This window comes from Xenopus laevis, chromosome 2L (genome assembly GCF_017654675.1).
Source record: "Xenopus laevis strain J_2021 chromosome 2L, Xenopus_laevis_v10.1, whole genome shotgun sequence".
Taxonomy (NCBI): Eukaryota; Metazoa; Chordata; class Amphibia; order Anura; family Pipidae; genus Xenopus; species Xenopus laevis.
Genome location: NC_054373.1, coordinates 116,836,040 through 116,850,940, shown reverse-complemented (window position 1 = coordinate 116,850,940; position 14,901 = coordinate 116,836,040). Strand labels below are relative to the sequence as shown.

General features: G+C 38.2%; 1 protein-coding gene across 1 annotated transcript in view; it reads right to left on the bottom strand.

Moving 5' to 3' along the window:
* The window catches only part of LOC108708421 (AF4/FMR2 family member 3), a 158,006-nt gene extending 146,852 nt beyond the window's left edge, over nucleotides 1-11,154 (bottom strand). The window contains exon 1 of the mRNA XM_018247096.2: nucleotides 10,840-11,154. The gene's annotated coding sequence lies outside the window, so the exon portion shown is untranslated. The remainder of the gene's footprint in view (nucleotides 1-10,839) is intronic.
* Between the last annotated feature and the right edge of the window lie 3,747 nt (nucleotides 11,155-14,901).

The window sequence follows — 14,901 nt, the reverse complement described above, 5'->3', positions numbered from 1 at the left end:
ATGTGTGAGGCCCCAGGCTATACTTTCTGCAGAGCCCCATTTCCAGGCTACTCCCATACACACAAATGCGTGCAGATCCAAACACGCATGCTCCTCTATGCCAAAGCGGGTTTGGTGCATGCCAGTGGTGTCACTGCGGTGATGTTCGGGTGCATGCATGTCTGGATCTGCTCGTATCTGGGTGCATGCATGTGCCTTGCCTGCCTTCTATCTTCTCCCAGTCCCAGGTGCACACTGAACCCAGAGCAAAAAAATATTAACAGTTTTGGAAGAATTTAAAAAAAGCTAGATGGGCCCCTGATCACACCTCCTAGGCTATAGCTCCTACTTTGCACCCTGCTATCTTTGTTGATTGATTCCACATTTCTGCTAACACATCCAGCTCAATATAAATTACACATTTTGTCAGAAAAATTCAAATAGTGAAATCTTTTGGCACTAAAAAAACCTTCTGATTTTAGAAACCCAGACGAATATGCTACTAATTAGGGAACTGCAATGTTATTACTAGGGAGACTTTAGCATTGTTCTGTTTCTTACTTTTAATTCATAATAGCAGATGTAATGTGAAAATGATTGAGCACAAAATAATCTATATTAGAAACCCAGCTAGTTTTCATGCATTTGCAAAGAAGGAACAGATGTAACAGAAAGGGCACATTAATTCTAATTGCAATTGTAGACTCACCAGCAGCTTACAGGAACACACTAAAGGGTATACACAAGACTGAAACTTAAGCTGGGCTACAGCTATATAAATATATATTTATATATAAAGCATTTCAGCAGCTTGTTGGCCTACTATAAACAAGACATACTTTTGCAGACATTCACTTTTGCAAGATCTGTAAGATCCTTGTACTATTCACTTACTGTAAGTTATATGAGGCGTATTTATTAACATTGGAGACAAACATCACCATTGATGTTGCCAACAGCAGCCAATCAGATCTCTGCTTTTGTGTTTTTTTAACTTGTAGGTGACTGTTCAAATCTAATTGCAGATTGGATACTATGAGCAACATCACCTGTGATGTTTATCTCCAATGCTAATAAATATGCCCCTGTATGTGTAGCATCTGTGGGGTCACTCCCTGAAGCATTTCAGAGATCACTTAGGGAGAATGTCAAAAGCATATGCTTTGAAAGAAGACACAATTTACACAAATGACATACATATATGGGCAGATTTATCAAGGGTCGAAGTGAAAATTCGAATTTCAAATTTCGAATTCTCGAGTCTTTTTATGGGCAAAACTGTCAAATACGACTAGGTAATTGTTAAAATTAACATTCGAATTAGATTTTCTAGATTTATCGTACTCTTGCCCTTTAAGAACTCAAATTCGACTATTTACCACCTAAAACCTGCTGAATTGCTGTTTTAGTCAATGAGAGATGTTCTGGGACCAATTTGGAGTTGTTTGCAGCCTTCCTGACATTCAAGTTTTTTTCAGTGAAAAAACTCAAATCGAGTTTTTACAACGCTAATCGAATTTGATTTGAGTTTTCAGGTCGATTCAATTCACCTGAGTTTAGAAACTTAGATTTTTTCTGATAAATATCGATTGATTGAATTTCGATTAAATGCGAGTTTATGGGAGTTTTAAAGAGCTCCCATGAATTTGAAATTCGACCCTTGATAAATCTGCCCCATAAGGCATAGAGCCACATGACATATTCCCTTAATTTTGGGATTGGATTTAATCAATGTTGGGTTCTCTGCATGGTTCTATGCACAGTCAAAAGCAGGTTTTGTGGTGATAATGGTAATGGACATTTATGTCATTCAGGATGGATCTTCTTTTTTTTTTTGTAATTCAAAGGTTTTTATTGTTTTAACATTTTCATAAACAACCTCACAGTAGACATCAGTCAGGCATTGGTATAAAAGAGGAAACAGTTATTAGGATTGATTCGTTACTGAACTAACGTCCAACCAGAGGCTGTTAAGATAGAAGAGCAAAGAGTAGAAGAAAGTCGACAGAAGAAGAAGGGGAAAAAGAGAAGAGAAAAAAAAAGAAGAAAAACAAAGAGGAAGGTTGGGGAGGGAAAAAAGGGGGGGGGGCAAATAGAGTCAGACTAGGCCATGCTACATTTATGAGGTCAGTTGGTCATCCAATCTTCCTTCTGTCTTTTCAGGGTATAGGCCTATGTCCATCTATACATGATCTTGCTGGAAGAAATAGTCTCATGTCTGGTCTTGAAAGAAATATGCATCTTTCCACCTCTTCCACATTTGCATTGAGATTGAGCTAAGTTGTAATTGCCTGTTGGATCCAAGCGCCATTTGTTCATATGTAAGGTTTGAGTCTATTAGTATCATTAGTTCCCTTTTGCTTGGTACTTCTGTCGTTTTCCAGTATCTGGGTATCAAGAGTCTGGTCGCCGTCAATATGTGAAAGATCAGGTGCTGTATTTGTTTCGGAAACTCGTCGAGTTTATAATTTAGCAACGCAAGCGATGGAGTTAGCTTCATTCTTAAGTGCGTTGCCTGTTCCAGGATTCGTTCCTTGGATAGCCACAGATCTTTGATTTTTGGGCACTGCCACCAAATATGTAGTAGGTTGCCGTCTCTCTTGCAGTCTCTCCAGCAAGCTTTAGGGACATTTGGATAGTATTGATTGAGAGTGGTTGGAGTTTTGTACCATCTGTAGAACAGTTTTCTCGAGTTTTCAATATGATTCGTGCATTTTGAGAGTTTGTACGCTGTGTTGAGCATTTTTATCCAGTGTGGCGTGGGTATTGTAATTTGGAGATCTTGTTCCCATTTCTCGAAATGCTTCGGTTTAACTTCCATATCGTCTTCTGTGAGCAGTTTGTAAATTCGTGCTATGCCCTTGGGGCTACGTGGGTTGCGAGTAAGTAATGGTTCAAATGGCATGTGTTTAGTGCTGCTTGGCGTTCTGGTGGTTCCCAATAGGTGCTTTATCTGGAGGTATTTGTAGAAATCGTGCGCTGGCAGGTTGTATTCCTTGGTTATCTGTTCATAGGTTTTGATGAGGGTGCCATCGTATAGTTGGCCTATCGTGGTTAGGTTTGCATTTCTCCAGTTTTGCAAGTTAAGGTTTGGGATGTTTGTTTCTAGCATCTCCACTCCCGCCTGGTGTGCTGGATAATGTAAGAGTGGGTCCTTTTTAGAAATCCTAGCCCAGATATTCATTGCTGTTCGAGTGGTATGGTTTGCTGTGCGTTGCCCTACTGCTTCATTCATGTTCTTAGTCCATATGAGTCCTTTAAGCTTGAGGGGAGATATGGAGTCTTGTTCCAGTTGGAGCCAATGTAGTTCTTTAATTGCAAGGTTCCAGGCTCTCATTTGGTCCAGTACCGTGGCGTGGTAATATTTTTCTAGACAGGGAACTCCGAAGCCTCCATCTTGTATTCCTCGTTGCATAAATTTTTGTTTAATCCTAGGTTTCCGGTTAGCCCAGATAAAGTCTTGAATGGTTCTTTGTGCTTTGCGAAAATAGGTTTGTGGAACCGCTATCGGTAAAGTCCTGTATAGATAGATGAATTTAGGCAATATCATCATCTTGATCGTTGCGATCCTACCCAGCCATGATGTGTATAGAGGAGACCATTTCTGTAACTGTTCCTGTACCTCTGTTAATAGTTTGGGATAGTTCGCCTCATACGTTTTGGTTGCGTTACTGGCTAGTTCAACACCTAGATAGTTTATGGAGTGGGATTGCCATTGGTAAGTGTATCTGGCTTGCAATTTGCGTATGCTCTCTTTTGTCAGTCCTATCGGCAAAATATGTGATTTTGACTCATTAAGTTTATAGTAGGAAATAGAGCTGAAGGTTCTGAGAATTTGTGTGACAGCTTCTAGTGACGGCTCCGGATCTGTTAGTGTTAAAATAATGTCGTCTGCAAACATTGCGAGTTTGTGCTGTATGCTCGCCACCTGTATGCCCTTAACAGACACTGAGTCTCTGATTGTCCTGGCAAGGGGTTCCAACGTAAGGTTAAAGATGAGAGGCGATAATGGGCAGCCTTGCCTCGTTCCGTTAGTAATTGGAAATGATTTAGATAGGAATCCCATGTTATTTACTTTCGCAGAGGGTTTGGTGTATAGGGATAGTATGGCATGTTTAATTGGACCTAGTAGGCCATAAGATTGTAAAGCAGAGTCCAGATAAGTCCATTCGACTCTGTCGAAGGCCTTTTCGGCATCTAAGCTAAACAGTATAGTTGGGTCCTTCCTTCTCTCCGTTACTGCAATAAGTGACAACATTTTCCTTGTGTTATCTGGGCCCTGCCTGCCCTTGATAAATCCTGTTTGATCCAAGTGAAGTAAGGAGGGCAGTATTTTCGCTATTCTATTAGCAATAACTTTGGCGTATAGTTTCAGGTCTGTGTTTAGTAAGGATATAGGTCTGTAGTTTCCACATGCTGTCGGGTTTTTCCCTGGCTTGTGGATCGTTGTTATTGTAGCCGCTAACATTTCCTCCGGGAAGGTGCCTCCTTGAAAGACATGGTTAAAGAGATTTGTGAGGTGTGGTACCAGAATGTCTCGAAAGGTTTCGTAATATGCGGCTGTGAAACCATCCGGGCCAGGAGCCTTCCCTATGGGGGTGGCTCTAATAGCTTCCTTTATTTCCTCTGCAGTAATGTTAACATTCATCTGGTTCAGTTGATCTTTCTGTATTTGGGGTAAGTTTGCTGCTGTGAGGAACTTTTGTATCGCTTCTTTGGTGGGTTGTGGGGTGGTTTTATCTTGTTTTAGATTATACAAGGAAGAATAATAGTCTGCAAATTGGTCTGCTATGTCCTTAGGATTTGTAAAGGATTTGCCGTCTGAGGTGGTTATTTGTGCTATTGATTGGTTAGTTTGCTTCTGTTTTAGTTGGTTAGCTAGTAATTTTGTTGCTTTGTTGCCTTTTGTATATCTGTGTAGTTTTAATCGTTGCAGTTGCCATTCCACTTTTTTGTTTCCGATACCTTGAATTTGATGTCTCAATTCTACTATTCGTTTTGTTGAGGCTTGGTTTGGTTGTTGTTTGTTTCGGGTTTCTAGGTCTAGCAGTTGAGCCGACAGCTGACTAAGGGTGTTTTCCCTGTTCTTTTTTGTAGTAGAGGCAATTCTTATAAGTTGCCCTCTAATGACTGCTTTATGCGCACACCATAGTGTGGATTGTTCTATTTGTGGGGTCGTGTTACTAAGAAAGTAGTCACTTAGGGTCCTCCTACAGTCCTCGATGTTAGTTTTATTTTGAAGTAATGAATCATTCAGTCGCCATTGGTATTGTTGCCTAATCCTTTGGGTAGTATCTAGTGATATCTCAATTGGGGAGTGGTCTGCCCAGGTGCTTGACCCTATAGCCGACTGTTGGATAGCTTGAAGAAGATGCTTATCCACAAAAAAGTAGTCAATGCGGGAATATTTAGAATGAGGATGAGAGTAAAATGTGTAGTCCCGTTCAGTTCCGTGTTGCACTCTCCAAACATCATATAACAGCCCCTGTGTTAAGTGTTTTTGCAAGGCTTTGGCTTGTTTAATTGCTTCTTGTGGTTGTGTGGTCTGTCTTGAGGCTTTCGTGTCTAACTCATATTGTAGAGAGGTATTGAAGTCTCCTCCAAGTATTATGTGGCCCATCTTTTCTTTGTTTATTTTTTTGAAAAGACTATTATAAAACCTTGATTGACGTCTATTCGGACTGTAAGCACTGATTATGGTGTAAGTTTGCTCATATATCTTAATGTTGAGGATTAGATAGCGACCTAGTGGGTCTGAGTGTTGATTCATTAACACATGCGGCAATTTTTTATTTATCCATATGGCTACTCCATTTTTCTTCACATCGTTTGAGGCGTATATTTGTGTAGGGAATTGTTTCAGGTTAATAGCCATTTGTTTGTGGCTCGTAAGGTGTGTCTCTTGCAGTAATAGAATATCTATATTATGTTGTCTACTCCATTGTGTCAGCTTAAGTCTCTTCTGTGGACTATTGAGGCCATTTACATTTTGTGAAACTATCTTTATCCCCATGTTGATGAGTAGAAGTAGTGCTGAATTAGACTGGACTCACCCTTGATTGTACATTTCTTGGCAGTCTGTTCTCGCAGGAGACTAGAGGATGGACCTTCGAGGCTTCTCCGCTGACAGTCTGGACTGAGATCATGTGGTCTTTCTTGGCCCCTAGGGAGTGGGGGATTGGGGGTGGGGGAGAGTTTATAGAAATAGCAAGAAAAGAGATAGGAAACATAAGCGAGAGACAAAAACATTAGCATGTAAAATGCAACATATTTACAACAATACTGCAGAGGTATTGGATCCTGGTGGGGGGGAAGCTCTCTGACCTCTGTTGGTCTTCTGTTGCGGGTCAAAATGTTCAATGATAAGCATAGACTTTTTCGAGCTTCAAGGGGTTGGGGGGGGGGGTTGGGAATATTCTTGGTTATAGTCGAGCTCTCTAGCTCACGGGATAGTTAAAACGTCTCTTTCGCCTTAAGTTAGGCTTTTTGGTTGGCCCTGTATCTCGTACAGGCATCTATTGCGTCTTCAGGTGTCTGTGTCAACCTCCTCCGAGATGGGTTGTGCTTTAAGGCTCTTCCTGCTTTGCCTAGTTTGAGTTGCCCATTCAGGTTGCAAGCGAGACCTCTTTGGAGGTTTAAGGATGGATCTTCTTGACACCGTATCTATCTTACATCCATCATCTATTGATTCAGGGGCCTTTATAAACTCCTTAGCGACAATTTGGGGGCATGGTGACCATTATGGTAAATTGAGGGGTTGTGGCTATATCATTTATCATTTTCTCATGTTAATGGAAGTTTGCCTCCTGGATTGCCCTGTTATTGACATCATTATAATATTGACCCTTGATGTATGGTGATCAACAAAACAGTTCTAGTTTATGTGATAATGTTAATTATAAGTTATCATAATATTAAGCTATCATGTGACTGAAACATATGTATTTTTTGTGCATTATTATTCAATAAACAATGAAAAATATATTATATAAATTATATTCATTACAACCCATTTTCAAAAAAGTTGGGACATTGTGTAAAATATAAATCTAACCCCTATAAATAATTGCAAATAATACAAAGCATATCAAATATTGAAACTGAGAAATGTTGTTGTTTTCTGAATAATATATGTTCTTTTGGAATTTCATGCCAGCAACACATTTCAAAAAAGTTAGGGCAGGGACTGCAAAAGTTGTATAATGCTAAAAATTGCTTCTATTCGAGTCTGGGTCTCTCGGAAGTAAAGATAGGGAGGGGTATACAACTCTGGGAAACACTGTGCGGACTAGGGTTGCACCTGTCCAGTTTTGACCTGGCCAGCCCGGTTTTCGTTAATCCTAATTTTAAAAAAGCGGTCAGGATTCCCTAAAATGGACGTGGTGATAGGCCAATCAAAATGGCATGGCTCTGGCCACTGCCCCACCCACAATGTCACCACCCCACCCCTATGATGTAATTGGTCTGCCCCCGCCCGGAGTTCCCAGCAGGGAAAGGTGCGTGGATAAATATCACAACAATATAACAATAACAATCAACATAAAATTGCAAAGGATTTTAAAATCATCTACAGTACATACAATTTTTTAATAACATTAAAAAATGTTAGAGACTCTGTTGAAATCCCTGCATGCAAGGGACAAGGCCCAAAGCCAATATTGGATGGCGTGATCTTCAGGTCCACTGCATTAAAAACAGACACAATTCTGTAGTGGAAATCACTGCATGTGCTAAGTTGTTAAAAGAAGAGGTGATGCAATTCAGGGGAAACATACCTTGTATGATATGTATTTTTATATCTAAAATCCTTATGTTTGTCTCCTATTCTGGAGAAAATATATTGCAGATATTATTGTATGTACCCTACTGCTTAATAACCAGTTTTTACACATAAAAACCCTAATTAAACGCTATCTTGGCCATATCACTAACACATTTATTCTGTATGTACAATGTGTAATAAAAATATTGACTCCATATAAATCAGGCAACAAGTCCTTTTGCCTTAACTCAACTCTTGACTAGCGATTGACAACTATCAAGTAACGGTTCTTTTACCACCAAAATATTTATAATCTGTAATGAGCTACATTCATTAATATTCACTGCTGTCCAACTGTAGACCAATGGGCTATATGCAACTCTCCAAGACTGCCCAAGCTTCATACATCTTTGTGTGTGATACTGTTGCTGTAATATGATTTGACCACTAACTATTTGGCCTTTTGACCCATTCCATAGAAAAACTGGACAAGCTAAATTGGTTTATACTACTGCTACGTACTGGATAGGATGATCTGGATTAATAAAAAACTTTTGTGTTAATTCAAGTAATTCAAAAATAAATTTGTGTAGAGTCATTGCAAGCACATACTGTGCCTCCTTTTTTAAAAATACTACAATTTAGGCCATATATCCCCTATCCACCCAGGCCATGCTTATACACAGACCAGAACCACACCACTTAAGAGGGCTACAATTTTGGGCGGTCCTGCCTGAATCAGAATGATTAAGGGTATGTGTTCTTCCTAAATTTCCAATAAGCTCAACAATTTGTTTTGTCTATGTTCACAAATGTTCACAAGAAGTTTAGACATAAAATTAGGGGTCATTTACCTATACCCCAGACAGACGTGCAAAAGCAAACATGTTACCCTTAGTGTTGCCCCGCAGAGACCTGCTTACATTCTTTAAAATAGGGAAGGCAGTGCAAAAAATTATGTTGATTATATTGTACATGCTTGGATAGGATATTACCATTGCACTTACCAGCAAAAGTAAAGTTACCAGAAAAGAAAATTTCATTTACATATGATTGGTAGCTTTTGCAACAAAACTACCCATGTAAATAAGGACTTAATGGCTTATACAGGTATGGGATATGTGGAAACCTATTTTCCAGAAAGCTCCAAATGATGGGACTGCCATCTTCCATAGACTACATTTTAATGAAATAATTCACATTTTTAAAAATTATTTCTGTTTTAACTGTAATAATATTTAGTTTGGATAACGATCCAAACTAAGATGTACTGTACTTAAACCTTATTGGAGGCAAAACTATTCTATTGGGTTTACTTATCGTTTAAATATTTTTTTTAGTAGACTAAGTATGGAGATCCAAATTACGGAAAGATTCCTTTTTCAGAATACCACAGGTCTCAAGCATTCTGGTCCATGCCCGTATTTAGTATTTTGCTTACCATAACTGATATATAATATTAACATTATTAACATTTATTTATACAACAGTAGCAAGACACTTAGCATTTTGCAAAAATATTATAAGACATATGAGACTTATTAAAAGTATTAAATAATAAAATGTATACTTAAAACTTAGAAAGTGTCACAGAGGCACCTGTTTACAAGAACTTACAATCTAAGGTTTGGTACAACATTGCTGAGCAGATTTTTTGATGATCATAGGATATACAGTACACTCCGGTAAATTGACAAATCCCTATAAGACAAATGAGTGTGTATCTCCTTTCCTGAGCCCACTCAGCACTCTCGAAAAAGAAATCTACTGTGATATTTTTCTCCCTTTTACCCAGTGACCCCATCTCAGAAGCACTAAATTGTCCAGCAAATTAGGAAACACGTTAGCAATATTTATTTGTAGAAACAAACATCAATGCAGAGCACTTAGCAGTGGACACTCTGAAGATCCACTCAAGGGAACATCATTATGGAACTGTAGTACTGTATATTTTCTCATCTTTTCCCTAAGCTAATGTTTCAGTATTATAATGCCACATTCTACATAGGATGGTATGTGCGTTAAAATGCTAAATAATAATCAACATATGAGTATTTCAATCAGTTTACACTGTACAGTATACAGTATACTTACAGTATACAACCTTACTGTAAAATAATTCTTTTTGTATTATTTCCCAAAAAGCATTGTTTAAAAGTGCAAGTCAAAACAGTGTATTATGTTGTTATTATTTCCTATTTTTTTTTTTACAAATAAGGGAGTCACATTGTCATCTTGTTTCACCTTGAATGCAACCTTTCAGTCAGGGGACCTTCAGCTCTACAACTCCCAGCATCCCACCCCCATACCCCCAGCTTTAGTGTTTTTAGGATGCTGGGAGCCCTGGTTCTGTAACAGCTGGCTTGCCGGAGGCCCCCTATCACTGACTTATAGCTTGCCATTTAGCGAACAGTCTCTATTTACACCTGCTATGTCAGTTTCCCTAGGTTATTAGGGAGACGTTATAACAGCATCAGCTGCCAAGAGAATTGGTCTCATGCAGCTCTTACAATTGCTAATTAGAGGGGAATGTTTATTTTACATCCTGTGCTAGCTTTATTTGTAACATGCCATCAAATTGTCTAATTAAATATGCCATCCCCTTTCATCTACAGCAATTTCTTCAAGAGGCACTGATCTTCAAAAAAAAAAAAAAAAAAAGCCACACAAACACGTTACTGTTCCCAGCAATTAACTGCCTCATAAATGATTTGTTGTGGCACGCGACACTAAATAAATGGCACACTGTGTGAACTTTTGACATCTTGCAATGTCCTTGTATTAAATGTCTGTCGTGTCTGCAGCAAGCACCCACAATAATGATTTCACCTCTGTGGTGTACAGCAACGAGTACGGGGAACACATTTTTGTTTAAGAAATCCATGAAATCCACAGCATTGTGTTAATGATTTCTCATTACTGTCCTATATTAATATTTTATCTTGGCGGCAGTGCCCTCTTTGTTAAAGTTTGCAGTATGGAGGCTTATACCTCGTACGCTATGTCACTGCTCCTTCCAGCCAGACCTTTTCTTTGCCTAGCAGTAAAAAGAAAACCCCTTGAATTTTCTAAAACAATCAAAGAAATCGAGCTCTTACCAAAGGAGAAAGGATCCTTAGCATCTGTAATGTGATGGGATGCCTTCTTACATTCCGCTACGATGTAAACATTCCTCCCTTTGAGAGCCTTTCTGTGTGACCACACATGCATAGCACAACTGAAAACACTTATATAAATAGGACAGCCTGTACTGACAGTGGCTGCATATTGCTTGCTGCTCTCAGTCAAGTGACATGCGCTTGCAGCAATCCTCCAGTTCTGAATGAGGAAGCTTGCATATATCACAACATAACAAATGCACTGCCTTGTGGCATGCTGAGGTGATTCCTGTGGTTGAAATGCTGGAAATGTCTCATTGTACTCCCCACATTTGCATTACAGCAAAACACATCATTATAGTGTAAAGAATGAAGGTATATTAATACAGTAAAAGAAAAAAAATGATCTCTTTTAAACAGAGAGATCTGATTCTCTGGGGATGCTGACTAGCAGACACTGCATTCTCTGAAGCTGCTAGCTGTGCATGCTGGGATTAATTGTTCATACACAGAATGTGTGCATTTGATAACAGTCCCTATTCTTAATTATTTATGTTACTTGCTGTAACTGGCAGGCAGGTGTAATGAATTGGCGAGTCGTTTCATTTATTATGGTTTTTATTGTTAACCAAATGTTCTCATCTTACAACTGAATGTGGGAAAAACAAAATGTAACACATCACCAAAAAAGGCAATTTAGAGGAAATCAAAAGCAAAACAATTTAATCTGACCATACAAAATGGTTCATTACCTCACACCTATAATAAACAATGAAAATATTAGTCATTTTCGCAGCTGGGTGGGCAAATTTCAAATTGATCTATTTGGAAAATGTCCTAGGCTGAGCCACGTATCATTTCCCACACCTTGATATCCATGACTGAACACAGGCTGTTTGTGTCTGTGCTCATTATTCTCTGGTCAGCAGGAGATAAACAAAACAGGAAGTGATGCGTACATAGCAAGTGCCTCACGTAGCAGGGACAATGTTGGATTACTATACAGTCTGTCAAATACAGTAACTGATACAATTTCATTCAGAGTGCACAGTCTTAATGCTGCTTAAATGTTAGTTAATCTCTGCTTTAGCTATATATGTGAGATATTTACACCTCCCAGACCCCAGTTGCCGAAAAACACAATTCCAAGCATCCTAGGAGTTTTATTGAATTGGAACAGCAAGAGACAAAACGACAATTTATCTGTTTTAAGACTTAGTTATCTATTACTGCTATCACAAGCTTTCCCACCACAATCGCTTCTCATTCACACATCATTCTCTGTTTTCTACTATGACAACATCTACTTTTAAGGGAGGGCTTTTTTTCCATTGAGCTACAAGAGCATTAGTGAGATTGGCTACTGATTAGTTGAATTGCAATGGCATTGCAATTCAATCAATAACATGTTCAATTGGGTTAAAGGACTTTGTTAGTTGTTGGTTAGTGTTCTGTGCAGGTCAATCAAGTTGTTATACTACCATCTAGGCATACCAATTCTGGATGAACTTTGCTTTATGGCATTATCATGATAAAATAGCAATGGACTTTCCTCAAATTACTGCCACGGGACCATAGTCAAAATCTTGAAAAGCAGCCTAAACTAGAACCGATAAATGTTAGTGTACGAATGGTGCAGGGCCATAAAGATAGCCAAGTATTTGTCTGTTTAAAAGCAAGAGCCAAAAAACTGACTAGTTTAACATTTAGTTACTTGATACTGCTAGAATGCAATAATATCTTCTAAGTTTCTACCTAAATATTTACTATGCTTATAACTTACAAAGTTTCCACCTGCCCATAAATAATTAATTATAACACATCTCTCCTCCTGGTTTGCACTAACGTTTTGGACATTGAAAAGAAAGGTTTGTCTATAAGGTAATTAGAGCACCCCCTTCCTGCAAACAAGGTGAATGGCCACTCAGCTGTTTGATTAGAAACGTACAGCAAAACACTAGCAGGAGCTCTGAAAAACTAACCAGTAATATTATGACTGCTTAGGTTATTAGTAGCTTGGTAACATTACCGCAACCTAATGTAAGCAAGTTGGAGACAAATTTCTAATTATATGTAATACTAAAATGTATAGAAAACATTGCAGTGACCAAACAGGGTAGAACAAGCATTACACATACATATATATATATATATCTATATATATATATATATATCTATATATATATATATATATATATATATATATATATATATATATATATATATATATATATATATATCCATAATTATGTGTAATGCTGCTTTTTCTACCCTGTTTGGTCACTGCAATGTTTTCTAGTTTTCTGCAATGTTTATAGTATATACATCCATAACATATACATATAAGGTATATTTTTAAAAGGTTATATGTTAACCCAATTTTATCCAATTGTTTTAATTTCCAGTTCAATAAAGAACAGACCAAAGGGATAAAAGGATAGTCACTATCTTTTTTGAACAAACTATACATCCAGTAAACTGTACTATTCTTTGATGTGGTTTTAAACCATTATATTAATTAAATAAAATAAATATGTTTTACATTCTGAACATGTATGTAATAAATCTCAATAAGAAATGAACATACCATTGTAATGTTAATCTAGGTATAAAGAAAACATAATAGTTACAATTATTCAAAACATTATCCCTTAACTCCTACCAGTCAGTATCTGTTTCTCTGAGGCATACCTTCAGTAGGGTAGAAGTGCTATTTTAGCAGGAGTCCCAGCATTCCAGACAGTTTATTGTGTTTTTTTGCAAAAATATTCCTTCTTTAAGAGTTTTATTTAAAGTTTGTATTGTATTAAAAATGCAAATAAAAAAAAAGATGTACTCTTGATAAACTGATGCTTCTCTGATTGAATTGATATAGCTTAGAGGTTCCAGTTATGACAGTATAAATTTAAATTAAATTACTGTAAGTGCTAATACTTGGCAAACATCATCAGTTCCTAAGTACCCATTGAAATTGTAATCAGGGTAGAAAATTCAGATTTGATCAAATGATCTGCTATGTCCAATGATAGAAGGGACACATGAATAGTAGAGAATGGCATAATGAAATGCTGAGGCATCTGTGTTATGGAATACTTATGACGCTGTGTTTGGAACCACATAGGGTTATTTAGTCCATTGTGTTAGAGGAACCCATATCCTATGCTTTGGGGTTCAAAATGCTGTCCTCTGCAGTGGGTTGCTGGGTCTCTCTATACATTTATGTATACATGTGAAATTGTAGTGAGATATGTATAGATTAAAAGGCAGTTGTAGTCTGATATGGAATGGGCAAGAAAATTTTTTTTTTTTTTTCGTTCTCAGAATTATGCACATTGCTTTATAAGAGGGTGGTGTTGCAAATGGCAGTGGTTAAATTTTCATGTGCATGATTTTGGCATGTAGCATTCTATTCCTCCATCTATTATGAGCAACTTCAACCACTGTCAATTCTGTACTATTTACACACAGGGCTGTAAATTGTATTTCAGGGCCAAGCATCAACCTACAGTCATATAGTCAGTAACTTGCCCAATGGCCAAAAAAGTTAGCCCCATAGTTAGATCTTTATGAATCACAGAAAACCTTTAGGTGAGATTCTGCAAATTGCAACTTGTAACATGCTGTACAAAAGACTGGCTTATATGCTTCTTTTAAAGTCACGCAAGTTGGCCTGCAGTAGAATGATAGCCACTTGTTGCCACAGCTGATACTATACAATAGGGCTGTCCAACTGGCAGCCCGCGGGCCACATGCACCCGCAACCCCCCGTTGTGTGGTCCCCCACATGAAAATCTGCCTGCTGTGTCTGCTTACCATGTGTAACCTCTGGTATTAATACAGAGATTTAAGTGTCTCTGCATTGTTTAAATCATACTCTGCCTGCCCTGTGCCATATTCTGACTGGGTGTGCCATACTCTGCCTAGGTGTGCCATACTCTGCCTGCCCTGTGCCATACTCTGCCTTCCCTATGCTCCCTGTGTGCCATACTCTGCCTGCCCTGTGCCATATTCTGACTTGGTGTGCCATACTCTGGCTTGGCGTGTTATACTCCGCCTGCCCCA